This window comes from Dermacentor andersoni, chromosome 2, assembly GCF_023375885.2.
Source record: "Dermacentor andersoni chromosome 2, qqDerAnde1_hic_scaffold, whole genome shotgun sequence".
Lineage (NCBI taxonomy): Eukaryota > Metazoa > Arthropoda > Arachnida > Ixodida > Ixodidae > Dermacentor > Dermacentor andersoni.
This window is the reverse complement of record NC_092815.1, coordinates 126741072-126760215: the sequence shown is the minus strand read 5'-3', so window position 1 is coordinate 126760215 and position 19144 is coordinate 126741072. Positions and strand designations below refer to the sequence as shown.

Sequence of the window (19144 nt, the reverse complement as noted above, 5' to 3'; positions counted from 1 at the left end):
AGCAACGTCACGAGGACAAAGGCGATGTATGATATTTGTCGAGAGAACATTGGCGGTGAGATGTGTACGCCCACAGAAGTACGACGCATGCGTAAACGCATTTGAGGGTTCTGTACCCTTTCTGTCAAAGTAACGCTTACTTATTCTGGAGGACTGGTCAAAAATGGCCCATACCTAGTGGTAGATACCCAATGGGGCGAGAAATGGTGTTGCAGAAATATAATAAATTTAATGAAATATCAAGGCAGCATCCACCTTATTTCTTCACAAGAAACGTAGAAAAGTAATTATCAAGAAAGGGGTCAGGCAAGGAGACAATTTCTCCAATTCTATTTACTGCACGCTTAGGAGAATTATTCAAGCTATTAGACTGGGAAGTATTAGGGGTGAGGATCAACGGCGAATATCTTGACAGCCTTCGGTTTGAAGATAGCATTGTTCCGTGCATCAACAATGGGGACAAATAGCAACAAGCGAAGGAGGACGTTAACCAAATGATTCCAAGTGTGTGGGTGACCAAGAATTGATGATCGGCAATGAGCCTAGAGAATTCGTGCGGGAATACCTTTATCTAGGTGAATTACTCACATGGGGACAATGACCATGAAAAGGAGAGTTACAGAACAAGAATTGGTTGTAAATAGACGGCATACGTTATCCAGTCATGACCGGTTTCTTACAGCTATCGTTGAAAAGTGTATTATTATTGCATTCTACCGGTATTAACATATGGGGCAGAAGCTTGGAGGTTAACAAAGAAGTTTGAGAACAAATTAAGGACTGCGCCACCAGCGAGCATACGAAAAATATTAGCTGTAACATTAAGAGACAGGACGAGAGTGGCGTCTATCAGAGGACAATCAGGTGAGGCCAATATTTTAGTTAAAATTGCTAGGAAAAAAATTTTTAAAACTAAAAATTTTGTAAAACTCAAAAACTACTTGTAGTTTTTGTGTGGTGCATCGTGTGCATATTAACTTTCTCGCATCTACATGATACCATAAATACTATGTAAAAGAAAGGATGTAATGTGGCTTACACAGACATCTGGCATTCCATGCTGCGGTCCGTTGTTCAAATCCCGGTCAGAAGTATTTTCTTTTTTCCAATGCTACAAATATTCTACTATAACACTATTATAATGGTTATGTGCGTTAACTTGACCAATTACGCATTTATTTGGCAGATATCAAGCGTCACGTGATGGACACATATTGCTGGGGTAACTCGCCAAAGAATGCTTGCATGCGCTGCGGTCCATGCTTCGAATCCCAGTCTGAAGAATTTTTTTTCTCACGCAAGCAGTCATCTATCACTACACTATCATAACCATTACATGTGTGAACTTAACCAATTATGCATTTATTTTGCAGGCATAATGCGCAACGGGACTGACAAATTTTGGTGGGGTGCTCGCCAAAAAAATGCTTAAGCATTAAAAAACGCAGTGCCGAACTTTGCCCAATAAAATGAAGCGCATTGATCTAAATAATGCGAAAGTTAGGTTAGTGTCAATGTGAGCATAAATAGTCAGGTGGAATGTTTCTTCAACTAGTTTGAGTAATAGTTTTAATTTTGGTGGAGTACTGCATATCTATAATTTGTTGCCAAGAGGGACAACGGCGACATGCGTCACTTATCACAGGACACAGGATTCAAACTTCTACGCGCGAAAGACGACAGGGAGGGCAGTCCTGATAACGCTCTCATTTACAATGATTCAGAAAAAGTGGCTTTAAAAATCCGCCGTGGTTGTTTAGTGGCTATGGTGTTGGGCTGCTAAGCACGAGGTCGCGGGATCGAACCCCGACCACGGCGGCACGATTTCGATGGGGGCGAAAGCACCTGTGTACTTAGATTTAGGTGCACGTTAAAGAACCGCAGGTGGTCCAAATCTCCGGAGTCCCCCATTAGGGCGTGCCGCATAATCAGATCGTAGTTTTGGCACGTGAAACCCCATACTTTAATTTTATAAACTGGCTTTGAAGGCCCGATCGACAAAGATCTTGCCTAGTGCGTCCATTGGCGTCAGGGTCGGTAAGAAGAAAAGAACTTGTCGTCTTAACATAGTGGCACGTGAGTCTAGAAATTGGAAAATCCGAGGAGAATTAAAAAAAAAATATCTACGCCTCAGCTTCGTCATCTTAGCAATTATTTCGCGAGTAGCGGTTGTACTTATAGGAACGGCTTGTCTTTCATTCTCATTAAAACAAAGAAAGCCTCCAGAAAAGTTCACCTATCTTTTTTTTTAGTCAGCATTTCAATGCAAGCTTTTATGTTGTAATTTTTCAGCGGTGGGCTGTATGGCTGCACAACTTGAACTGACGAACTTCCAGAAAAGTTTTCGAACATGTTGCTTCAGAGAAATAATTTTATGTCAACGCGTTATACTTCAAGTAATGCTGACGATTTCTCTCTTCAAGGTATGCGAATGAAAATAGGTAAATTAAGCCGTATTCGTAGATGACGCTTTACAAATGGTAATGAGCCGCATTTTAGCGTGAGAGGGAGGCTTGTGAAGCACAAAAGACAAAACAATATCCGCCGGGCGATTATGCCTTGAAAATCACTGGCCTGGCTCGCCAACCTGTCACAGATTTCGACAGCGCTTGCATGGATCTATAGTTAATTTGTTTTTCCTTTGAATGAAGAAGGACTGCAGTACATTAAGTAGGAGTCAAAGGCTCAACCTATGATGCTTTGAGAGTGCATCTGGTACCAAAAATATCCAAGTGCGAGAAAAGAAGGTGAAATTTGTGTGGTAATAGTTACTAGCAGCACTAGGCTTTCAACGAGAAATTTATAAAAGAAAGTTTATTCTCTTCAATTACTTACCAAAATTTTCCGGCAGAATACATAAATGCAGTTTTGAAAGAAAACTTGAGTCTTGTAAACTGGTTTCAAGCGGGCCACAAAAAAAAAAAAAAACACTTATGGTTAATATCTTGCCCCTTAAAAAATATGGTGTTTTACGAGCCAAAACCACTTTCTGATTATGAGGAACGCCGTAGTGGAGGACTCCGGAAATTTCGACCACCTGGGGTTCTTTAACGTGCACATAAATCTAAGTACACGGGTGTTTTCGCATTTCGCCCCCATCGAAATGCGGCCGCCGTGGCCGGGATTCGATCCCGCGACCTTGTGCTCAGCAGCCTAATACCATAGCCACTGAGCAACCACGGCGGGTATCTTGCCCCTTGTTTCATCCGTGTAGATGCACCCACTTATGCGTCCAGTTCTCATCATGGTGATCCCGAAACACTTATTTGATAAAGCAGCACGAACACTGAATTCATAATCGAAAAGAATATAAATAATTTTGTAATTATGCAGGTATTACATCAGCCACACCTCCCTAATTGAGTGAAATGCCAGCATTAATGGTTGGTAGACGAAAATTGTGAAAGATATGAACATCTGAGAAACAAAACCAAAGAGGAAAATATGGTTTATTTGTTACAGAATGTGAACCCCTCGTCATAAATCATGAAAACAAGTCGTTGCATGAAGCCTCGTCTGTTGTTTTTCTAACATCAATATGCTGAGAAAGTTGAGGACATTTTTACGGTGTTAGCAAAGTTTCCAAAAGAAAGTTTAATTTCTTCGCTTTTTTTCATGCATTCATGAATTCCGGACGTTTTACGCCTCTGCGGCAGTCTGCCAAGTTGTTAATTCGGGAACATGCAGCGGGTCACGTATCTTGTGGCCAACCTAATCTAATCTAATCGGCAAGACAACATCAGTGCACTTGTTTCACTCTTGCCACTTTTACTTGTTTACGGAACAGCGGGTGCCTCAAAAGGGTCTCTGCAACCCCTTCTTTTCGGGTCACCATATTTGCTCCACATATATTCTCAGCCTGCCAAAGAACACAGAGCAAAATGAATTACTAAAATTTATCCCCCCCCCCACCCCTAAACCCCAGTTATTGGCCACAAAAGAATAAAGAAACAAGCATAATGAGAGTTACCCTTCACTCTACTTCTCGCGACCTTAGACGCCCCAATTACTCTCCCATTACGCCATGTGGTGACACAAACGGCAGCAGGGCAAAAGTCGGCGCGCCATGGTTGCCAACCTTGTTCGGACCATTTATGGCATTCAAATGGAGTTCTGTGCATGACCTGGTGGCGCTCTCATATCTCTTAGACCATGGCGTAACTTTTGTGGCTAAAGCGGTTCTGCACTAACTGAAATGGTCGTAAAACGTAATGCCCTAGTTTTTTTTTTTCGTAGTATCGTGCGAACGTGGATTCCGCATTACATCCTAACCAATGACGATAGAGTCACTCCTTAACATCAGGTACTGTCTATGAAGTACACAAAATTACCGCATCGAGGCGGTTTCGTCGCTTCCACTCAACAAGTTTTACCTGGGGCTTTGCCTGCTTACTGTCATTTTATTGTCTTCTGTGCCTTCCTTTACTCTTCGGCGGAATGCAAGTGCTCGTGATATTGACATACGTACTTGTTTATATTTTGTTCTCATTGCCGCTTTTCCCAGGCTGACAGATGTTACAACGATATCGCTTAGCACAACATGCGCCTTGCCAAATCAGAACTTTCTCAAATGTTGTCGCCAGTTCTATTGGTTATGTATGTCGTCGCGGGACCTTCTAATCAGGCTACATGTACGACGCGAATAGTGTTGTACAGAGTCACCCACTCCTAGTACGAACACGGCGCAGGGTAAATGAAACAATCAAAGCTCTAAGTGCACTTAATAATTATTCTGCGAAGTAAAATACACCAGGAGATTTTAAGTAAATTGAGACTGCGAGTTCACACGGTGTGCGACAAGTAGATGTATAAGACAGCAGCATAATGTGTGAGTTTATAATAGAGTTTTAATATTTTGGTGATATTGTTATGTGGAGGGAGCCGTAACAGGAAAACATATTTACAATATATTTACAAAACGATCAAGCGCTGAACCATGTGATTGAGAACACGTACTAGATCAAAAGCGTCTTCATCGGCGCTTCTTTTGAAGAGCAGTACCGTGACATGACCTCCAGCTGCTGAAGCACCGTCACGGTGCTTGCTATGGTATGGGCGAGCGGTAAAGATTAAGGCGGTATACGTAAACAACATCTGTAGGCGGTAAAACGGAGGGAGGGGAATATTCGAGCGGGAAAATTCCGTAAGTTGCGTCTGTTACAAGTCTTAAGATGTGGTAGGGTCTGGAGTACCGGGAAAACAACTGATTCTGATTGACCAACCGACCGACCAACCGACCGACCGACCGAAAAACGTCTTGAGCTAGAGTTGATCAAAGCGTCATTTCGGCAGGAAACGTTGAAAAACACTGCACGAGTGACATAAAATTAACTTGGTACGCGTAAGTGTTGTACATCGACATCGACGCGCCGCTTCATCCGTACTCAAAAAGCGTTAGAACGTAGCTACCACAGTGTGAATAGTGCGCGCTAAGCCTTTTCTCTTAGCATCAGAGAGAGAGAGAGAGAGAGAGAGAGGCAAAGGAAAGACAGGGAGGTTAACCCGAGATTATCTCCGGTTGGCTACCCTGTACTGGGGGAGGGGCAAGGGGAAGCAATAGGTGAGAGAGAGAAGGATAAAAGAAAGAAAAACCTAAACACACACACGCACGTACACACGAACTGTTTCTGTGGGCACTGTCACGCAGCCCGCAAAGGCGTTCCTAGTCTTACGCAGTGTCACCGTACAGTCCTACGTCCCACAGTGTAGTATGTTCAACATTGAGTAGGATGCACATAGGCAACAAAATGATGCTTGTTTACTTAATTACATACTTACTTACTTTATTTGCTCTTACTATAATGACTGTAATTAATCTCACATTCCTTGCCAACAAGCATATATAGAAATTAAATTTACGCGTCCCGAGCTGTGTGACGTCTTTATGGCGAAATTGTTTGCTTATTAGAATAATACCGCTCATTTAATGGCTGTTATAGCACGGTATGGGTAGATCTACTGAACTATTCACCCTCTATATTTATCATTAAATCCCGTATATTATTTATTATGCTGTGGCTGCATGGGAGCCATCGTATTATAATCTATGAAAGTTATTAGCTCAAGCAATGAAGCCAGAAGGTTTTTCTGTTGTGCAGTAAGCGGATTAGCACACTGCACAACATCATAGCATTAATTAGTAGAGCAGCAATAATTTCTCCTGCGAATATAAACTATGTTGCTCACAGGCGGTGCTCAATGTGTTTTAAAAATGACATCGGTAATCAAGACAAGGAATATTTAACAAGAAAATGGAGAACGTACCAAGAGCTGCTTTCTTCCAGAATCTCCGCGTTAAGACACCACCTGGAACAAAAGGAAACATCGTTTGCTTGAATGAAGGCACCGAGTGGGTATTTCATTTTATTTGATTTACACGGGAAACAGAAAGGGCCATGGCAAGAACTGAAATCTATAGTTCGATTCAAAAGTGCCGGGGCTCCTTTTACAATGCAAATAAAGCACATCGTGAAGTATACAAATCGTGCACATTCGGTATAAACAACCAAGTGCAAAAATACCGAAATAGTAAAAACGCAGCAAAAAAATAAATGATATCAAACACGCAGATCTGCACCGAAGATATATAATAGAAGGCTCCGGATTGTGCATACAAAACGCATGTAGAGATTCATAGAGGGAATCCGCTCATCCGAATATAGGTGAGGACAGACACACACAGAGAGCCACGCGCACACACAAAATGCTTCTGAGTGCCTGGTGGAACATCTGTCGAAAGTGCAAGTGTTTATCTTCACCCGTAATCGAATGAGTACATTCCCGTGATCCTTCTTTAAGTTTGAATATCTGCATGTGTTTTGTATGACCAATCAGGAGCTTTGTCCTTGCTATGTACCTTGGGTACAGACGCGCGTTTTATTTAATCTTTTTTATTTGTTTTGGCTGCGTGTTCACTATTTCGGTATTCCTGCACTTGGCACGCACACACAAACACGCACGCACACGCACGAGCAAAAAGAAAGCAACGCTTCTGCAGGGCTCGTTTGTAAATGTCCCGTTCAAGCTGCTCCCTCCACCGTGCGCTTATATTCAAGCATGCGTTTCAACTCGCGCTGTCGAGTGTATGAAAGGCGCAGTGCCCATTTCAACAAACAACGTTGCTGTCGTATGCTGCCTGGACGCGCTGAACACGCACAAGAGAGCGGCAAAGAATTACAATTTGCAGGTCTTGCTATTTCAGATGGGATGCTTGAATTCTCATCGCAAATAAGGGCAACAATATAAACAAAAAGTGATAAAACAAACAAACAAACAAACAAACAAACCCCGAAGGACAAAAAGGTTAGAGGGTGTCTCCAAGCCCTAATTGACTTAAGTATAACAGCAGAGTCCTTCGTGCCCCCGATGACGCACCCGCTTTTGACGCAGTTAGGGCCTTGGGAAATCAATAGTCTGTACTCATCGTATATCAAGTGAAGTCCTTGTAGCTAACAGCGTACTCGTACAGAGGCTGCCATCACGCAGCAAGAGCTCAATGCACAGTCAGCAGAAAGCACATAGGAGTCAGCGGGGTTAACGTTTATTGTCCAAGAGGGCTTCGTAACCGAATGCGCTGAGCGCGAAGCCAAGCCTCTACGCCGGTCGGCTCAAACACAGTCAGAACGCCAGGCGTTGCGGATGCGGCGAATGACATGGCGGGTGTTACGTGACATAATCGTAAATACATGCGTATAATACGAGCGCGAGGTGAGTGTCAAATGTACAGCTGTGCTTGATGCACGCCACCTATCATGCGGCGCGTTCAAGCAGCTGGTGTGGCTTGGCTGTACGGCGCTGTTCCTTCATCCATTCATTCTCTTTCCTTTCTCTCTCTTTCTCTCCCTTTCTCTTAGACGGTTCGGGATAGTAACGCGATGCAGAGTGTTCGGAGATTGCTTTGGATTTCATTTTTGTGAAAATTCGGCAGTATCGACAACTCCCCTCATCGCCGTCGTCTCATTCGGGCAAACGCCCGTAATAGTGACCGGAGCAAACGCTTGCCGCATGTCGAAGTATACGACCGTGCTTCCTCCTTGACAATGCAATAAATGAGTAATTAAATAAATAAACACCCTGTTTAAGAATGGGATGTGTTTAAGGGCAGGACGGCTGACGCCATGCGCATACGCATATCGCGATTAGCTGCTATAAATTTAAAACAAAGAAACGAGTTGGCACGCATGTTCATTTTACATGCACGCACGCAGAGAAAGGAATATATATATAAGGGAGGAGAACGCATATCCATATTTATGAGTACACATATGCAAGCGCAATGCAAATCTACTTTATGCTCCAAAATGTGCAGAAAGGAAGAGAGAAAAAAAAATCAGTCTTATGGATTACACATCCAGCCATCACAATGTCATGGGGGTCACTAAGGCAGAGAGAAACAGCGTCGACAATTTTAACGTAATATTGCTTTGTGTACCTGGCCGTAGGCCTTACATGTTAAACCAGTCCAGAAAAAAGCCTGATGCTTACAAGCTGCACGGCCAGTAACCTGGTTAGACCTCTCGCAGTACCGTGGGCTCGTGACATATACCTTAACCCCGACAGCTAAGAGTACTTGGCATTTTCCTCCACTAAAGTAAAAGTACGAAGTACAAGACTAAGACCACCCTTTTCAGCGTCCTAACGAGCACGCCGTGAGAGAAACCAGTTCCGCCCTCAGAAGCTCTTGTAAAATTTTTACCGCTAGTGCAACAAAGCCGGCGTTCCAGAAAACTATAGAGAAGATTCCCAGACTAGCTGCAACAGACCTTCCGAGAGCTTGTGTAGTGTGCACCTTTGTACTCGTAGCGCGTTTGTCCCCTGAATTGCTAGCACACTTGGCACAAGAATGCGGGCGACTTCGCAGGAACGCAAACTTCCACAGGGTTGTTTGAGAGGAGCACGATAGCCAAGAAAAAAGCGAGCTTCCTCGAGTCCAGAGCGTGTTCCTCTTTTTATTTTTTTGTGAGAAATGCCTCCACCACAGCGGGGGATGCGAACAATCGCACGTGCGTGCATACACGTAGCAACATATACATAATGATGGGAGGGAAAAGACGCCTCACTTTTTCTAGGAAGGGAAATCGGTGACACGTGCCTGCTACTTGAAAGCGTCACAAGAACTGCTGGTACAGTTGAACTATGAAATAAGGAAGGAGCGGGTATGAGGAGAACGGGTGACCTTCGCCAAGGTCGTACTGCAATCGGTGCCTGGTGAACGCCAGCTAGCTCTGCGCGCACCAAGATTCGCGGAAGTGATTCCTGCGCTCTAATAAAGCTGTTCGCCAGTGGAATAAATATTTTTTTGTGGAACACACATATCGCGAACGCCATTTATGAAAAGCTCAACTGTTTGGTAAGAAGTCCTTCAGGGTGCCAAACCTTTCCAGAAAATCAACTTAGTTCGTTCCAGAACCTGCGTGTAAAATGCCCTACGTACATGCCACCGGTATTTACTATCTCTTTCTCGCACTAAGTTTATTTAGCATATTACGCTGAAATGTGTCGAATAGTAGCAGTTGGGAAGAGAGTTATCAAATAGAATGTGTTTTCTTCGATCATTGAAAATAGATAAACCAGTTAAATGCATTGTAAGGTAGCGTATGTTCTTGTCTTCACGAGACAGCTTGACTGGCGGACATGTAACCCGTGGCGAATGCGTCCCGAAAACTCGTTGTTCGCTGTTCTTGAACTTCTGCTGTGTGATCCGTAACAATATCGACAGCGTGCCTTCTTTAGGCTTGGGAGCTTCGGTGATCGACGCACTGAAAGCAGCGTGGGTACTCTCTGGACAACAAGGGAAGTGCCTAGCATGGAAGCGGAAGGTCAGGGCTGTGGTGAATAATTAAAGAACTCCATTAATTAGATCTGCTATGTTCTCTCTCTTTAATAGAATGTGTTAGTTCCAGAAAGCGCTGTTTGGAGTGAGTTAATTGCAACGAAGTGTATCAGATGTCATCATTATCATCAGCCTAAGTTATGTCCACTGCGGGACGAAGCCCTTTCCCTGCGATCTCCAATCACCGCTGTCCTGCGTTAACCGATTCCAACTAGCGCCTGCGAATTTCTTAAGTTCATCACCCCCCCCCCCCCCCCCCCCCGTCTTCTGCCGTCCTCGACTCCGCTTTCCTTCTCTTGGCACCCATTCTGTAACCCTAATGGTCCCTCGGTTATCTAATATACGCATTACATGACATGCCCAGCTCCTTTTTTTTTCTCTTGATGCCAATTAGAATATTAGCTATCCCCCTTTGAGCTCTGATCCACACCACTTTCTTCCTATCTCTTAACGTTACGCCTAACATTCTTCGTTCCATCGCCCTTTGCGCAGTTCCTAAATTGTTCTCAAGCTCCACCTCGAAGTTTCGGCCACATATGTTAGCACCGGTAGAATGCACTGAATTGCACACCTTTTTTTCTAATAATAAAGGTAAGCTTCCAGTAAGGATCTGACAATGTCTGCCGTATGCGCTCCAACCCATTTATATTCTTCTGTAAATTTCTGTAAATATTATTCTGTAAATGAGTACTTGACTTAGGTAAACGTACTCCTTCACAGACTCTAGAGGCTGACTCGCAATCCTGAACTCTTATTCTCTTGGCAGGCTATTTATAATTATCTTTGTTTTCTGCATATTACTCTTCAACCCCGCTCTTACCTCTCTCTGTTAAGGTCATCAGTCATTTGTTGTAACACGCACCAGTGTTGCTGAATAGGACAATGTCATCTGCAAACCGAAGGTCGCACGGATATTGGCCGTTGATCCTCACTCCTAAGCCTTCCCAATTTAACAGCTTGAATACCGCTTCCATGCACGCAATGAATAGCATTGAAGAGATTGTGTCTCCTTGACTGACCCCTTTCTTTATATGTATCTTCATACTTTTCTGGTGGAGAATGAACGTGGCCGTGGTATCTCCGTAGATATTCTACAAGATATTTGCGTAAGAGTACTGTACTCCTTGATTACGTAAAGTCTCTATGACTGCTGGTATTTCTACTGAATCAAATGCCTTTTCAAACTATGAAACCCATATGGAGAGGCTGATTGTACTCTGGGGGTTTCTTGATTACCTGAATGATGACATGGATGTGATCCACTGTAGAGTATCCTTTCCTGAAGCCAGCCTTTTTCCTTGGTTGACTGAAGTCCAGGGTTGCCGTTATTCTATTGGAAATTACATTGGGGAATACTTTATAAAATACTGGAAGTAAGCTAATGGGCCTATAACGTTTCAATTCTTGAACCTTTCCCTTTTTGTTGATTAGCATAATGTTGGCATTCTTCCAGTTCTCTAGAACCCTTGACGTCGTGAGACAGTATTTATAGAGGGCCGCCAGCTTTTCAAGCATCATGTCTCCTCCATCTTTGATTAAACTGACTGTTATTCCATCTTCTCCTGCCACTTCTCCTTGTTTCATGTCTTGCAACGCCCTTCTAACTTCATCGCTAGTCATAGAAAGAGCCTCTGTAACCTGTTCATTACTACTTCGAATGGAGGTATCATGGCTGCTCTGGGTACTGTCCAGGTCAGTATAGAATTCTTCTGCTGCTTTTACTATATCTTCGAAATTGCTGATGATATTGCCCGGCTTGTCTTTCAGTGCGTATATTTTGGCTTATCCTAGGCCAAGCTTTCTTGTCACTAATTTCATGCTGCGTCCATATTTTACAGCTTCCTCAGTCTTTCTTACATTATACCATGGAATATTCCTTATTTCCTGCTTGATGATTAGTGTTGACCGTTCCGCGAATTCTATCTGACCTTCTGAGTTGGGCACTTTCACTCTTTACTGTTTATTAGATCCTTCGTTGCTTGGGGGACCTTAGTTATTGGTTGCCTTGGTACGTTACCTACCAATTCAATTGCTGCTTCTGAAACCAGCCTAATTACGGTTTCATTCATTACCTCTGTGTCATCTTCACCTTTCTGTTCTAAGGCTGCATATTTGCTTGCAAGTAGCAGCCTGTATTGGTCTGCTTTTACCCTTACTGCGTCTAGGTTGACCTGTTTCTTCCTGACCAATTTTACTCTTTCTCTCTCCAAATTGAGGTGAATCCTAGTCCTTACTAACCTACCATCACTGTACTTTGCCCCATAACATTTCTACATCCTGCACAATGCAACATGGGACCTGCTCCATAGCGGCTTCTTGCGGACCTTTACGAGCGTCGTGCGCAAAGAGCGAGTCCAAGCTCTACTGGACACCCGCATGCATCTGCCGAACGAGAACATCGCGACCTTTGCGGAGGAAATCACTGGCCTCGTCCACCAGGCCCACCCTGACATGTCTGAAGAAAAGCAAATTCGGTTCTCGATGCGGGGTTTGAAAGAGCAACCCTTCGCCGGATTGATAGGCAGCCCACCCAAAACTGTCGCTGATTTTGTTTCGGGGGCCACAATGAGTGAGGAGACACTTGAATGCACACTAGACACTACCAGCGGCCCGAGCTGACAACAAACTCCGCCGAAGCTCAAGCGCTACGCGCCGATGTCCTGCCTGAGACGATCAGAGCGGTCATACGGGAAGAGCTGCAGAAGTTGTTGCCAAGGTCACAGCCCTAGGTGGCCTCGGTCGCTGACATAGCTAAAGAAGAGCTTCAGCGGTCACTAGAAGAGCCAGATATGCGGGCATCTCCGCAACCCCAGGCAGAAGCGATGACCTGCGCCACCGTCGCTCGCCGTCAAGGTCCCGTTCAGCGACCGCGCCAGGGCCTCCTAACACCGCAGTTTCATCGCCCACCGCCGCAGCCGCCAGCAAGCCCGGCCGTCACTCAGCGCAGCTACCCGAGGAAGACGGACATTCGGCGTGCCCCCGACCACCGCCCGCTCTGCTATCACTGCGGCGTAGCCGGACATATCTACCGCCGGTGCCCATACCGCGACTCGGGACTGCGAAGCTTAACGCGAACGCGCCATGCCCACAGCAAGGGGAACGGCCACGTGATATCACCGACTACCACCTCGCCGCCACTCAGTGGAGCCCTCGATGACCATTCCGTTCGCCGTCACCAGGAAGCTACCTATCGCCGCACCGCCGACCATACAATGGACCAGCCAGGGGCTGGTCCGTCAGCCCTTATCCGGAAAACTAAAAGCAGCAACCGATGTAGGTTGCTGCTTTTCCGACGTACAGGGGTTGCTGTAAGTCGAGCTGACAAAGATCCTCCGCCACCGACGGAAACGCCGACACGACTATATCGACGACATCCCGGCGAAGCCTGGAAGCAAAGAATACGCCGAGAAAACAAGTGCTGACCACGCGACGTTCCAGCCACACGTGAACACGACGCAGTCGTGAACCGGCGCCAAGGCCCAACTGCAGCGCACGACAAAGGACCACCGACCTCAACGTGCTTCTCGACGGCCACGTAGTCACCGCGCTTGTAGACTCTGATGGCGACTGCTCCGTCATCAGTGGATTATTCGCCGCCAAGTTGAAGAAAGTCAAGACTGCATGGGACGGCCCTCAAATTAGGACTGCTGGAGGACACCTCATAACGCCGATTGGAATCTGCACGGCAAGAATTAGTGTTCTACACCGGATATACCCTGCGACGTTCGTTGTCCTCCAACAGTGCTCGCGAGACGCCATTGTTGGCATGGACTTTCTGAACCAACGTGGTGCAATAGTTGACTTGAAGTCGAAGTCGATACCACTATCCGAAGATCAAGCGATACCGCCGGAAAGTGCTCCAAGTCCCCACGCCTTCAATGTGCTTGAAGATCAAGTCAGCATCCCGCCTCGCTCCAGCATTGCCATTTCCGATGGAACCGAAACACCCGCAAACGTGGCAGGCGTCAGCGAGCGCTACCAACGTCCAATGCTCGACCGTGAAATTTGCTTCGCAAGAGGGATTGCTCGACGGCTCGGACGACAAGCGGAAGTGATGCTGACAAACTTCAGCCAGAAGTTCAAGCACAATTAACAACGGCACGATGAATCGCATACATCGAAGAAAATGTAGAAACCAGCAATGCGTGTGTCTTCTCGGATGCTGCCGCATCTACCCCGACGACCATAGTTCCCGAACCAGACTTCGACATGAATCCGAGTATCCCCTTGAGTAAGCCGCAACATCTCAAAAGTCTTCACCGACGATGCAAAGACTGCTTTTCGACGTCATCGAGGATTGGACAAACACCATTTACAAATCATCGCAAATAACCGAACAGTGCACTTGACCACTTCCCCAAAGCCCTTATTGAGTTTCGACACGAGAACGTGACAATGTCAGGCAACAAGTCAACGAAATGCTGTGCGGCGACCTCATCCAGCCGCGGAAAAGCCCGTGGGTATCTCCTGTAGTCTTGGCGAAAAAAAAAAGGACGGAACCCTACGTTTATGAGTCGTATATGGCCGACTGAACAAGATAACGAAGAAGGAAGTGTACCCCGTCCTACGGATAGACGACGCATTGGAGCGGCTATGCAACCCCAAATACTTCTCGTCCATGGGTCTCAAGTCTGGCTACTGGCAAATAGAAGTCGACGAGAGAGATCGCAAAAAGACCACCTTCATCACGCCAGAAGGCCTTTATGAGTTCAAAGTCATGCCATTCGCTATGTGCTCGGCGTCTGCAACGTTCCAGCGCATAGTGGACACGGTGTGAGCAGGATTGACGTGGCAGACCTGTCATGGTTACTTGTATGACGTCGTCGTTTTCGCCGGAAATGTCGACGATCACCTTAGGCGGCATGCGACTCTACTAGAGGCCATCAAGTGATCAGGGCTCACTTTGAGGCCGGAAAAGTGCCGCTTCACTTACTATGATGCTCTGTTCCTCGGCCACGCCATCAGCAAATCTGCAGTGTGCCCCGGCCCGCAGAGGACAGCTGCCATCGCAAAGTTCCCGCAGCCCATCGGAAAGAAGGCAGTGCGTAGATTCCTTGGCATGTGTGCTTACTATAGGAAGTTTGCCAAGGACATTTCACGCATCGTTGAGCCGCCAACACATATAGATTAGATGTCGAGTTCAAGGGGGCAACACCGCAGGACGACGCATTTCAAGAGCTCAAACGGCGCATGCAGGCGCCACCATTACTTGCGCACTTCGACGAGGGCGCCGAAACAGAAATCAACACTGACGCCAGTAGCCTAGGCATCGGTGCTGACCTAGTCCAGAGGAAAGACTGACTTGAATGGTGGATAGGTTACGCTAGCCGGTCGCTGTTAAAAGCGGAAGGCAATTATTCTAGGATCAAAAGGGAAGGCCTCGTCATCATTTGTGCTACAGCAAAATATCGCCCTTACCTATATGACAGGCCGTTCAATGCCATCAGTGACCATCACGCATTGAGTTGGCTAGCGAATTTAAAGGACCCTTCAGGACGCCTGGCGCGGTTGTCTCAGATTGCAAGAATATGACATCACTGTAATGTACAAGTCCGGCCGAAAACACTCTGATGCGGACTGCCTATCACGCGCCGCCACTGACCCGCCGCCGCAAGACGACGAGAATGACGACGCCTTTCTTGGAATAATAAGCACGGAAAACTTCGGTGGCACGAGCAGCCCCGGAGCTAAAAAGCCTCGTCGAGTGTTTGGAAGGGTACATCGACATGACATTGTCTCTAGGGCATTTAAGCGAGGATTGTCTTCGTTCTTGCTTTAAAATAACCTACTTATAAAGAAGAACTTCTCACCAGTCCACGCCAACTACCTCCTTGTTCCCTCAGCCCTGTGTACAGAAATACTGCACGCCCTACACGACGATCCAACCAACGGGCACCTCAGATTCTCACGGATGCCATCGAGGATACAGGAAATGTATTACTGGCTGCGCCTGACCACCGATGTCCCCCGTTACGTCAAGACATGCCGAGACTGCCAGCGACGCAAGACACCACCGACAAGGCTAGCGGGATTACTAGAGCCAATCGAGCCTTCTTGCCGACCATTTCAGCTGATAGGGATGGGTTTGTCGAGACCAATTCCGACGTCAACATCCGGAAATATGTGGATCATCGCGGGGACGGACTACCTCACCCGCTTCGCTGAAACCCAAGCTTTGCCGAAAGGTAGCGAAGCTGAATTGGCGGAACTCTTCGTCGACAACATCCTGCTGCGACATGGTGCCCCAGAGGTCCTCATCACCGACAGGGGAACGGCCTTTACAGCAGAGCTCACCCAATCTATTCTGCAATACAGCCAGACAAGTCACAAGATGACAACTGCTTTCCACCTGCAGACAGATGGTCTTACGGAGCGCCTGAACAAGACCCTCGCCAACATGCTAGCAATGTACGTTGACGTCAAGCACAAGACTTGGGATGCGGTCCTGCCGCACGCAACCTTCGATTATAGTACGGTGGTGCAAGAAACATCTCAAATGACGCCGTTCAAGCTCGTTTACGGAAGGAACCCAACGCCGACTCTCGACGCCATGCTGTCGCACGTCCCCGGCGAAGAGGGCTTCGATGTCACCGCCTATCTCCAGCACGCTGAAGGCGCCCAACAGCTCGCCCACCTGCGCATCAATAATCCGCAGAGGACCGATAGCCGGCACTACATTATTCGACGCCAACACGTGGAATATGAGCCTGGCGACCGTGTATGGCTTTGGACCTTGATACGCCGAGGAAGAGTTAGTGAGAAGCTTTTATGCCGCTATTTCGGGCCCTACAGGATCATCCAACGCATTGGCGCACTCGACTACCAGCTCGTGCCAGACGGCATTTCGCTATCACAGCGGAGCTGCTCCCGACCTGAAATAGTCAATGTCGTGCGACTTAAGCCATTCTACCAGAGCTAACGAACTTTGGGACTTGGCATAGCTGAACTTTGGACTCGATATTTTTTTAGAGTGTGGTACTTTGGACTTTGTTTCTTTCTTGTTTCCTTACTTCTGTTTAACAGGTGTCCTTTTTTGTTTCACCCTCCTGTTATGTTTGTAGCATCGGGACGATCCTTTTGGGAGGGGGGCATTGACACGTGTACTTGTTTATATTTTGTGGGTGACTGATTTTCGCCGGTTTTCACCAGCCGCTTGACGCGCCCGTATGTATCGCAAGTTTATCGAAAGTTATCGATGGTTCTATCTGCTGTCTGTTGTCAGGGAAGCTTGTGTAATCTGGCTGCATGTGTGACACAAATTATGTGGAACTTTCTAGAAGACACGCGGGCACCAGCGATTAATCTGGAAACTTCGATGACTCGTGTACAAAAGCCGACGCACTTGACCCACTGATCAATTTTCGACGATCGCCGACTGTTCTCGCCGCTGTTATTGTTCCTTGAGTGTAGCCTGTTTTTGAGGGGACAGGTTCGCCCAATAAAACGCAAGTTTCGTCACTTACAGGTTTGCTGCTTTCTTCACCGTCACTACTACGTGACCATAAGCCTCAAAAGCTCTTCTAGCCTCACTGAGGCCAATGATATCCCAAACAATACCTCATAGTTCTTGAAGTATTCCTGATAAGCTACGCTGTAAAAAAAAGTTTACCCCCTCTGGGACTTATGTTGTCCCCAAGCAATAATCGTTATGTACCTTACTTGCATTTCCTTTCTTCAAAACTCGGCGCTCGCTACTTTCCTGTCGAGAATGCCATGTCAAGCTGATAACGCGCGAGCCGTTCGTGACTAAGAAGTACCGGGCTCGCAGCGTTAAAGAAAGGAAATGTGGGCAAGACAGATGGCGATTATTGTTTGGGGAGAAGATAAGCCCCAAAGGGCGTAAGTTTTTTTAGAGAGTAACTTCCCTCGATTGAGTTTAGGTGTTAAATGTTGGCAGGGTCAGTTTCTATTGGCGGCCTGTCCGGCTCCAGAGGTTCTTAGCATGCTCTGCAGCATTACGGGTCTGACGAACGCCTTGGTCAAGTGCTCCGCAACTGCTGGGTACTGAGGAACATTGGTTGATAGAATGAGTCATTAGGGAGGGGGCGGCCGAATGCTGCACCAGGGAGGCCAGTTCCTGTTCAGGTGAAGGATTGTCTTTTGTTGAAGCTTAGTAGGTCTTGCTAATTTTATTGTACCTGGTTTAGTACAGCCTAACTGGCTCTCAGCATCCTTGCCGGTAGTGATAAGATATAAATCTACGCATTATTAAGTTAGATTAAAGGTTATTCGCTCTCTATATGCATTTTGTAGTCCCACAATGCCAGTAATTCTGCAACAGTACTTTGTACTTCTGCTCCAAGCTTGTTGCTGGTTGCAATTTACGAGCCTAATATGTGCGCTGCAGCCGGCGTCTATGAGATACCAAAGAACCTAAATTCCATAACGTGGCGTTCGACGAGGGGTTCTTACTCTACGATACGTAATGAGCTAGGGCAATCACCTTCATGAGCTGACCAATGAGCGTAATTGCCGTATTCATTAGGCACGACCCCTTAGTCACCAGGAAGACACTGAAAAATGGCGACATCTACTTTGTGTCCAAGATGTCAATAAACTGCCTTACATAGAACATTAATTGTTAGTGAGGCCCGCGCCACCGGGAAGATAGCAAGGACTTGAGCACCACTTTCAAATTTGGGAACACAGATGATTTGCGAGGTTCGTCTTGAGCAATGAGACGAAATGAAGAAGTGTCCCAGGTTCTGTAGTCATCGTTGCTAGCATAGAGTCTAATGCAATAAATTACTAGAGAGAACTGTGGCCCTAGTGTCTACGGGATGTTGAGGCAGTGTGGTTCAGATAGCATGGAAATAATGGGAATATTTCCCCAAACTTCGTCCTTCTGGCTTTAAACGGTTTCGTGACTTTGAAAATGTTAATTTTCAACAAATTACTGGGTCGTAAGTAATTAAATACACATTAATAAAATTGTCCGACTGCAGGATTTGAACGCAGGATCTCTGGCACACAGGCCCATTATTGAAGCAATTACGCCACGGACGCATGCCTCAACAAGCGGCACAGAACACCCTTAAGAATTGCTCGCGAGAAAGCCATAGCGTTCAGACGCTTGGCACGTTCCGATCTGGCCAGGCGGAACCACTGCAATTAGTAAAGATTATGCATGTTCGCAGAGTGTTATTGCCATCTGCATTTCGATATAGTTAACTTCGCAATTTAGGCTGTATGATGGCAGCCAAAGCGAAGTAAAGGAAGCCACGAGAACGTCTGAAGCCACAAGCACGAAGATCAGACAAATCCATGTACAAACAATGATACACTGAATCCACGAATGAACGATTGCGGCGC

At 46.3% G+C, this 19144-nt stretch overlaps 1 protein-coding gene across 2 annotated transcripts in view; it reads right to left on the bottom strand.

Annotated features, from left to right (window-relative positions):
* The window catches only part of Epac (Exchange protein directly activated by cAMP), a 794549-nt gene that overhangs the window by 521350 nt on the left and 254055 nt on the right, over positions 1-19144 (bottom strand). For both annotated transcript variants that reach the window (XM_050187979.3, XM_072286537.1), the window contains exon 4: positions 6265-6306. The gene's annotated coding sequence lies outside the window, so the exon portion shown is untranslated. The remainder of the gene's footprint in view (positions 1-6264; positions 6307-19144) is intronic.